Source organism: Tympanuchus pallidicinctus, unplaced genomic scaffold (assembly GCF_026119805.1).
Source record: "Tympanuchus pallidicinctus isolate F22 unplaced genomic scaffold, pur_lepc_1.0 scaffold23, whole genome shotgun sequence".
Classification (NCBI taxonomy): domain Eukaryota; kingdom Metazoa; phylum Chordata; class Aves; order Galliformes; family Phasianidae; genus Tympanuchus; species Tympanuchus pallidicinctus.
Genome location: NW_026294740.1, coordinates 1,537,372 through 1,547,294, shown reverse-complemented (window position 1 = coordinate 1,547,294; position 9,923 = coordinate 1,537,372).

Sequence of the window (9,923 nt, the reverse complement as noted above, 5' to 3'; positions counted from 1 at the left end):
CAACCCCTGATAAATAAAGATGAGCTGCAACAAGCAAGTATTCTCTGTGAAACAAAGCAGATGATACCCTAGGATCATTTGGCCAGAGGCACAGAGCAGGGAGGGTTTGACAGGGAAGAATTAACATGCAGAGCTGGAATCTAATATTTCCAACCATAATAAGCAACAGGAAGACTGTGAAGAGCTGTAGAAAAACAACTTGAAATGCAAACCCAGCGAGGATGTGAGCATGCCAGGATACATCTGTTCTACGTCTCTGAGTGATATGGCACTGTTTGGTGGCTTCCTTCTCCCAAGCCAGAAGCTGTAGGGAGCAAAGCAGCAGGACATCAGGAGAAAACACTGAATATAAACTCTCGTCTTCCCTAGGAGGGGCCAGTGTTGGGCATTTCCCACTCTCTGAAGTGCCTGTGTCCAGGATACCCTGCTCCCAGAACCGGCTTCTGTTCCTTCTGCCCCCCTGCAGTGGTGCAGTGTCCTCATGGATGCTGGCAGACCATTCATAGAAGGGGGCAGATTACTTTACAAGCTCACTGGCCATGTGAGAGGGGTCTGAACGTTCCATATTGGCCCAATATCCACGTGACATCTGTTGGAAGAGGAGTTAGAAAAGCTACACCAAGACTTTACCAACCCTTCCAAATCACACACACATCCTGTAGGCAACATCTCAGTCTCATTACTCCTCCTGTGCCAGGCCTTTGCATGACATCCACCATGGATGTGATCATCCTCTCTGTCTCTAGAAAATCTCTCTTGCTGGGTTCCTGTCTTTCCTATTAATGAGATCAGCATTCACTGACACATTCCATTGCCCTGTGACTGTGTGACTCTCCATCACTAGCTGACTTAGGCCTCTTGCCCCATCCACACATGGGAGACTCCTCATTAAAGCACAGTTACTGGTGTGACTTGTACCTGTCTGTGCTGGCAGGGCTCTGACAAGGATTTCATACGACATGACAGGTTTCAGAACAAGGAGCTCTCCCAGTCACTCCTATCTGTCCCATGTCTCCTGCCATTGCTCCTCATTGTTATCCCCATCAGTGCTGAAGACCTGTAAAGCTGTACCTGCGTTCTCCTGAGCATCTCCCCCTGCAGCATCAGCTCATGGTGCTCTCACACTGACAGGCAGGCCATGATGCTTCCCAGCAGAAGCTTTCTGTAGTGCTGAATAAACCTGTGGATTTTGGGGAGGGCAAATAAACCACGTGAAACCTGGAAAAGTCTGGGGAAAATAACAACTTCAGGATTCTGTCCTAGGGGCGAGAGGTGGGGACAGGGATGGCTGTAGGAAGCCCCAGGCTCCTCTGGTTCCTGCCAGGTCCATGTGTGCGGTGTGCGAGGGCCCACCCAGCCGACCCAGTTTGGCAAGGGAGCCCAGCAGATTTTGCCGCAGCTCTTGAAAATGTTCCTGTCCCTTCAGTGTCCCTGCGGCACGGGGTGGGCTGGACATCACTGCTGCTGACACTTCAGCCTGGCACTCAGTGCAAACTTGCGTCCATCAGCAGCTTCATCAAGTAGGTTGAGGTGAATCGGGGTCACTGCGACATCGATGTTTCTCTCCTTCCTTCCATTCACTATGCTCCAGTCAGCACTGACTTATGGCAGGGCAGAGGGGCAGATACCTGGCCCTGTAACAGCCTTTAATATGCAGCATGGAGGGATATAGGGACATCTACATTTAAGGCACTGTGATAAGGTAGGCAGATAAGGAGCATCTAGAGCCAGACAGGAGGGTAAATGGGCAGGGCAGGAAGAAAATGAAACTATGAAGTGCATATGGGTGCAGACCGAGCTAGATAACGGCAAGGCAGATAAATATCTCATGTGTTGAACACCTGACACAAGAGTCTGATTATAACCCCAGCTTGTTACACACATCTCTTCATTCCCCACAGGAATTCAGTCTTCCCACTGAATGTCCTTCTGTCCACTGCAAGACATAAATGAATGGCAATCACAGTTGCCCAGGGAGGTTGTGAGTGTGCCATCCCTGGATGGGGCAGGCTGGACGGGGCCCTGGGCAGCCTGAACTGCGGGGTGGCAGCCCTTGGCAGGAGGCTGGAATAAGGTGATCTTTAAGGTCCCCTCCAAGCCAGGCCATTCTGTGATGATTCCTTTCAACTGGTCTCAGTCCCTCTCTTGCAGGAAGCGTGCTGAGGTGGGAACCCACAAGCAATGGGTCAGCTGTGGATGCAATCAGTTTAGCATTATGCATTGTGCTTTGTTCTACTGAGGCTGCTTTTAAACTTCTTCTAAGGGTCAAGGGAGCAATTTTTGATTTATGAAATAATATTTCTTTCCGTTTCTAAAGTAAATATTTGGTGTCTGCTAAAGTTGACTCTAATTCATATCTTGCTGCAGGGTAGGTTCTGTAATAATGTCACTGCACTTGTGATAACAGACAATAGCTTTGTTATAAACTATGGGAATTCAAGTACCAACCAGCATTACAGCAAAGATCCTCAAAGGAGAAGGACAGGGAAAATGACTACTGTTTATTACTGCTGAACATTAGCAGCAGCTAGGTTAGGTCACCTCAAGACTTCTGTGCCTGATGCTTTCTAACTGCTCGTAACTTTTCAAAGCTTTGCAATTTTCTGCTTGTCATCATTTTTTCTTTATGTTTCCTCCTAGCTGATTCAACCAATTTTTTATCAGAGAGAATTTCTTATGAAAAAACATAACTTTTCCAGCCATTCTGATAAAATGTAGTGGATTGGCATCGCTGGCCAGCAGAGCGCTGCTGTACCCCACTGCTGAAAGGAATCATCTACCTACTTCTTGGAGACCCTTCCACCTTCATCATCTCTCTCCTGGATCAACACCACAGGACTGGTCATTTCTTCTCTTCTGCTGCTCTTTGCAAAGCATCCACTTGCCAAAGTGGGCACGCAACTGCATGAAGTATGCCAGAGCTTTGGGAAAACAGCATGTTAGTGTTTTCTTTGGGAGTAGGATCTATATTGTCAAAGATTGCATTCTGAAAGCAAGCACTTATAGACAGGAGAAGAAACGTTCTAACAGAATCAAGTTTGCTTCTAGATTAAGAAAATGTTCAGGATTACCTTGGGGGAGTCTGTCACTTCCCTCCTTGCTAAAGGAGATGAATACGTCTGACTCAGGTAGGCAAAGGAGTGAAGAGTAAGGGCGAGAGATGGAAGGAAAACTGCAATAGCAGAGTGCACTGTCACCTGGAGGTAGGATGTCGGGGTAAACTTGGTCAGTGAGCTGAGTTTCTGCTATGCTATCTGTTGGCTCTGATAATAGTTAAGTGCTTCACTTTTGATTTTCTTTGTTTGATAAGTAAGAATGAACAAGCCTTTAGTTTGAGCTACTTGTTCATATATCCCATGCTCAGCTTTCACACAGCAGTTAAGATGGGCAGGCTTAGGGAGCAATAAGGGTTGACAGACACGAATGACACCTGTCCTAATTTTCTTTATGATTGCTGGTATGATGCCTGATTTTGGATTTAGGAGTAAAACAATGTTGCCAACACACCCAAGTTTAAGTTGTTGATCAGTGCTTACATCGATTCAAGGACATCTCAGCTTCTTGCACTGCCCTGCCAGCGAGGAGCTGGGATGGGGTTGAAACAGGACAGCGAATACAAACACGACAAAGGGATACTGCATACCATGTGGTGCCATACTGGGCAGTAAATCTGGGGAAATTGGCCAGGGGGATCTGTTACTGCTGTGCAGTACCCACTGTTTGGTCTCCATAAACGTTCAGCAAGTGTCAGTGAATGTCAGTAGGTGAATTTTTTCTAAATGGAGGAATTCAATTCCACATCATGCTTCATACACACTTCTGTGTTGGATACCATTGTGTCAGAGTGTCCCTCTGCTGCCATCTGTCACAGGACAGCAAAAACTAATGGAATATTGGTGGAAAGGCTCAGCCTCTACTGCCACACTACCATCGGCCTCTGATGCCATGGGCCAACATCATTAAATAGGAGGCATTACTTTTGGAGCAGCTGTCATACCAATACTATTGCCATTACTGTCATTATCATTTTCCATCCCTTTTCTCTCCTATTAAGCTGTCTCAGCCCATGAACTTTACCTTTTCCCCATTCTCCTCTGTGGGGACGACTAAGCAAACTGCTGTGTGGTGCTGAGCTGCTGCTGGGTGAAGCTGCAATAGTCCCTGTGATGCCCAGCGTGGTGCAAAGGGCTGAGATCTGACCAGAGAGTGTTAAAACAAAATCTGTTAGGAGCATTACATTAGTTTAATAGTTGCTGTTCATAATGCTGATTTATTCATTCACTTACTTGCTTTCAGGGTTGTTTTTCCTAATCCCTTTCTTCTTTATCATCTCTGGGGGCTGGCCTCCATACATTTGTTTATGGATTTTCCACTTGGCTTTTCCTGTATTAGAATTATACTTCCCTCGTTAATGCTGTTTTTCATCAGGTTGATGCCAAAGAACTTCAAGGCATTGTGTGATCACTGCCATGGCTGCTGCTGAGGCCAGAAGAACCAACTGTGAGCCCAATTGGAAATGCACCATTCTTCTGACTTTCTGAAGCCTTCATCTTATCTTTCATGTCTAGACTCAGCCCAGAGGCACATGCTTCGTCTGTATGACTAAATGCTGAATTGCATGGCCTTTTTGTGAGGTATGGGCATCTGAGAAAGCATTCTGCTTTTCCATTTCTCAAAAACACGCTGTAAAGCTTTTATGCTGCAGTTGCTTATGTATCAGGAAGATGCCCTGGGGCAGACGCTTCCAGCCTGTAGTCACTCATCTTCAGGAAGAGCTCACATGGTAATGTTTTGCCATGTTGAAAGTGACAGACTTCGGCTAGTTTGAAAGATGCATGTAAATAGCTGGAAATGAAAGCAGACCAACGCCATACGAACATCTGATCCAAATGTTAATCGTGACTGAAGTAATTAGTGTATACTGTCCCACTCTGGTGATAAATATCCTTGTGCAGTTCAAGGGGATCTCATCGATGCTCATCAATATCTAATGGACAGGAGTCAAGTGGGCTGCCATAGGGAACCTCCTTTGAGGGGGTTGCACTGGGGATTTTCAGAGGTCCCTTCCAGCCCCTATGATTGTGTGATTCTGTAAAACTCACAACTTGCTTACCCATGCTAAGGATTTGAAGGATTCGAATGCTGTTGCCTCTTTCAAAAAACAGAAAAGCTGCTCACGAGGCTTTGCTGGTGGCTCCTACTCATTGCACAGTTCTCAGAACAGTTTTATTCATTTCAGTAGGCAGTGGTTTCTGTGGGAGCAATAGCATCAGTATTGAACTCCTTCAGACCACAACCAGCGTCCATATGGCACAGCTGGATTTGTGAAGTGTCTTCAGCAAAGGGGGAGCTGGGTAGGCTGTGGGGCTGGGTGCTTCCTCTGAAGAATGTTTCTTGCTTTGGAGAATTAAAATGAAGGGTAAAGAGACAATATGAGCAAAGGAAATCCAAAGAGGAGAACCTTTTGAAAATGTGGCTCTGGCTGGAGGGAATACAGGCATCCATGGCCTCAGCCTACATCTCTGAGCAGCAGTTTGCTTTTGGGTTTCAAGACCTGTGCATGTAAGCTGGAAATGATGTAAAAGAAAAGGACTGTACACAGCAGCACTTTGTTCTCTGTGCTGAGCTGCTTCACCCAACAGGACTGCACCTTTTAACCTCTGCTTTTTGGTATAGTATACAAATCTTCCCCTGCCAATGGCTACGGCTGTACACTGAGAAATGCCAGCAGGAGCAGGGATATTTGCCAGTGCTACTGATGCCTAAATTAAAAGGAATAGCAGGAGGCATTCATTCTGGAATTGCTTATTTTGTCAGATTGTTTTGCAATGACTGTACTATGCACATAGTTATTAATAGTCTAATGACATCTCCACCTTCTGCTTCTCTCTCTTTGCAATAGCAGAGAATTGAATGCCAAAGCTTTAACTTTCCTGAGAGGTAATTGCATACTTGCATAGGACTTTGGCTGGATTTATGTTACACACAGTTCTTTCGCTCTGGAAGGTGACAAAATGTTTTTTTTTGTAAGCCAGGCTGTAGATAAATTGTCCCCCTACTGACCCACACAACATCTGCGCTCTGAGCAGTCACTGTAGTACTAAACCATCACCTTCTGCCTTTGACAGTCCTCAGGCATCCTCTCCCTAGTCCCCATGTTTCTCCCACCTTGGACCTGAGAAACAGTGTCAGGAAGCAAAGTGTGATGGAGGATGGGCATGCAGGATGTGCTCTGAGGATGAAGGATCACAGCTGAGGACTTGAAGCCATTTACAGAAGTTTCACCTTAGTTTCAGTCGTAATGTTTCTTGCATGCAAGCACTTCTTCTGCAGCAGCATCCCTTACATTATTGCATGTGAGTTCAAGAGGTTGGTCACAATCAGAACTCACAGACGTGGTTTTCCTCATACAGGGAAATTTTTCTATCCTATCTCTGTCAAATTCAAGTTGGGTGCTGGTAGGAGGGGTAGGCTGTGGTTGGCCAATGATATCTGGGGTCAGTCATATACCCTACATGTCTTTGTGCCTCTTAGAGAAGTGAGTGGAGAGGGAAGTCCTATTCTGTGAAAGAAGTAGTAAGAAGTGAGTTCAGTGGTAGAATGCTGTGTTCTGCTGAATTAATCAGCTCTGTCGGCTGTTGTTTTATTCCCCAGGCCTTGTGTCATTGCTTGTATCTCGTCCCACACACTGTGGCAGATGTTGCATCTCAGTGAAGCTGGTGGGTGCCTCTCGGCTCTTCCTCCTCACTGCACACATGGGCATACTTGGAGCAGGACAGGACTGCATGCGCAGCTGATCTCAGCTTATTTCCGTGGAAACTGGAGGAGATCTTGACTTTGAAAGAAGCAGAAAGAAGGCTGACGTGGATAAAGCATCCCCAGGATCCCAATTAAATGCACTATGGACAGTGGAAACAAGAGCAGCCTCTAATCCAGTGCCACCTGTCTGCAGTGCCATGGTGTCTGTCTGGCCAAGTGCTGTTTGGTATTGCTCAGGCAGACCACTGTGGGCAGCCAATCACAGTGCATGGCAGGGATGTGGCACTGCTTCTACTGACTTTGATAAGGTCTTTCCCAGCGCATAAATCGCTTTTCACCAAGCAATTAATCTTTCCTTATGGTTTAATGCAGGGCATGGGAGTCCATGCTTCTTTACTCAACAGGAAATACTAGCTTGGCTCTTTTATCCATGTGTTCAACTTGGCCTTGTATGCCCAGGTCTGCCTGATGTTGCAGTGGTCAAGGCTAAGATTGCATTTACTTTTTCTGGCAAGACTTGGCCAGATAATTAACTGGGAATTTTAGGGGTTTGGAAGAAATCAACAGGTCTCTTTTGCATGGAAATTACGTTCCCTTGAAAATATAACCCATTGAAAACAGCACATTAAGTCTTAATTTCTTGTGTCGGAGCACTGATGCTAGATGAAACCTGGAGAATTTTATTTATTGCTCATTGTCTGTCATGTACTTTCATCACATCGTGATAAACTTTGGATGTAGACTGGGAACAACACTTTCTGTCCACTCAAGATTCCTAAAAAATGATTATCAGAATTCAAAGATGGCAAAAAATAACCAAATAGCAAATCCCAGTTTTGTTGCCTTCTTGAACTGTTGAATATGTTCCAAAGAACAAAAGAGAAGCTATTTGTAAACAACGGAGTCTCTAGCAGGGAGAGGTCCTCAGCCATCACACACGTCAGGTTCAAAGCCAATATTCTCTGCACAAATGTGTCCTGAGTCAGAAATGAGAGAAGCTCCAGTTTTCTTTGCATTTACACCAGGGCAATGCACTGTCTTTGACTTTACACTGGAGATCAGGGTCTTCCTCCATGCTGGAAGACCTTCAGTGGGGCACTGGCACACTTGGGGGATTTCTAGGTCTGCATTTCCCTGCAGAGTCCTTACAGAACAATCAGAAGTGGGTGAGCACACTGCAGTGCAGAGCAGGTTACTTATTTTATTGCAGATCATGGGTGAACATAACCAGTCCTGCCTTCCTTTGGTAGCAGCGGGAGCAGTCTGAAGCCAGCAGACCTGGAATTAAGGCAATCCACATCCAGGACTTGGTGACCCCAGACCCTGACAAAGATATACACCCCCATGCTGGCAGGCAGAACAGGTTCTTCTCTGCCCTTCTCCACACTGCAAGTTGTTGGAGCAGCCTGTACTTACACCCAGGGCTGGTCCCCCAGAGACTTCATCCCTTTCAAGAGACAGTGCTTGCAAGTTGTCTCTGTGCCTCCTTTTGATGTTGTTCTTTCAAATAATACGATGGTTGTGGCCAGAGGGTTGAGACTGACCTGGATCCATCCAGAGGAGAAACTGCTGAGTGAGCCCCAAATGGAAATGGTTTGAAATCTCCCCAGCCTCCCCTTCCTCTCTGAGTTCAGCCTCCTCCTTGCCGTAGGGTCTCACAGCACAGGTCTTTCCTGCTGCTCTTAGCCTTTTCTTTCTTCTTTTTCTCTTGGAAACAGCAGCCTTTGCACTGCCTTGTTCCGTCTGAGGCTTGTCTTGATCAGCAAAGTTAGAAATAACTCTGCTGAGGTCCCTGGGGACTCACCAGGCTCATGGAACTATTGAGAGTTCTCCTGGGCAGAGCCCAGTTTTCTGAAGGATGAGAAATACCCCTACTCTGTACACACCAGAACAGGCCTTTACATCAAATGGGGGAAGATGGTGGACAGTGTTTTCAGACAGGAAACCCAGTGGATGCTCCTGCTGTGCAGAAAGCAGTGGGGTCCTTCACACAAGCACTTCCATGGCATGTTCAGAGTAGGGGTGTTGCTGCTGTCATCTGTTCTATGCTACAGGTTCCTGTGCTATGCATGGCTGCAGTTGCAGAATGGTTGAGGCTGGACCTGAGAACTGGATGAGATGGCTGTGTCCAGCCAGGTTTTCAGAATCTCTCAGGATCAGTGCAATTTAAAGTATAACTAGGAAGAAGCAGACCCAGTGGAACATATAACAGAAAAAGTAGGTCATTATTCTCCCCCAGAATGTTTTGACAGGAGAGAACTGTGAGCTAATGTTACACTGAAACTGAATCTTTGTGTTTTGCATCAACCCATCTTGCTTAAAATGCAACTAGGATGGATTGGCTAGAAACTGCTAAAAAAGCATCTATCCGGAGGCTGGTGAGAGAATAAAATAAATATTTCCCAGGTTACACATCAAAGTGTCATTGAAAAAACTGTGCTGGAAGTGACCTCCTGCTGCTGCCTTGTGCCAGGACTTGGCCTGGCCATGGATCTGTGCTGCAGAGCAGGCAGCATCCCAGCACACCCACTGGTCTCCAGGAGGCTGTGGGTACAACAGCCACTGCTGAGCCAGGAGCTGTTCTCTTTGGGCTGGGCAGGGACAGGGAGCCTGCAGAAAGCTCCTCTGCAAAGGAGTTTCCATTATTAGTACAGGTCCAGTACCACCTCCACTGAATGCATTTCTTCCATGTCCCTCTGATTGCAGTGCAGTGGTCCAGCATGTCCCCAATAACCCTGATCCTATTACCTAACCCTAACCATAACCTGTGGCCCTGGAAGAGGTGGAAGTAGCAGTTTGGTTGGACCACCTTTCTTTTCTCATCCAAAACGTTTCCAGAGCAGAGGCTCCAGAGGACTTTGGAGAGCCCTTGGGAAGCTCCAGCCTGGGAAGAAGGGTAGAGTGGAGACGTGGGTGTACAGCAGTCAGACAGTGCTGCAGGTAGGACCCTGCAGGTAGGACCCAATAAAGCACTGCAACCAGGGAGAACCTCAGCATCGCCTTGCTTGAATTCATCTTCTATGGTCTGCATTACCTCCATGCACCAGAACAGGGTGATTTATCTTCCTCTCCCATTTGCAGAGCCAATGTTCCCTCTACTCCCAGGGTCAGGCTACTCAGCCACGACTACAACTACATTTCGACAGAGATCTGAGGAGACAAAT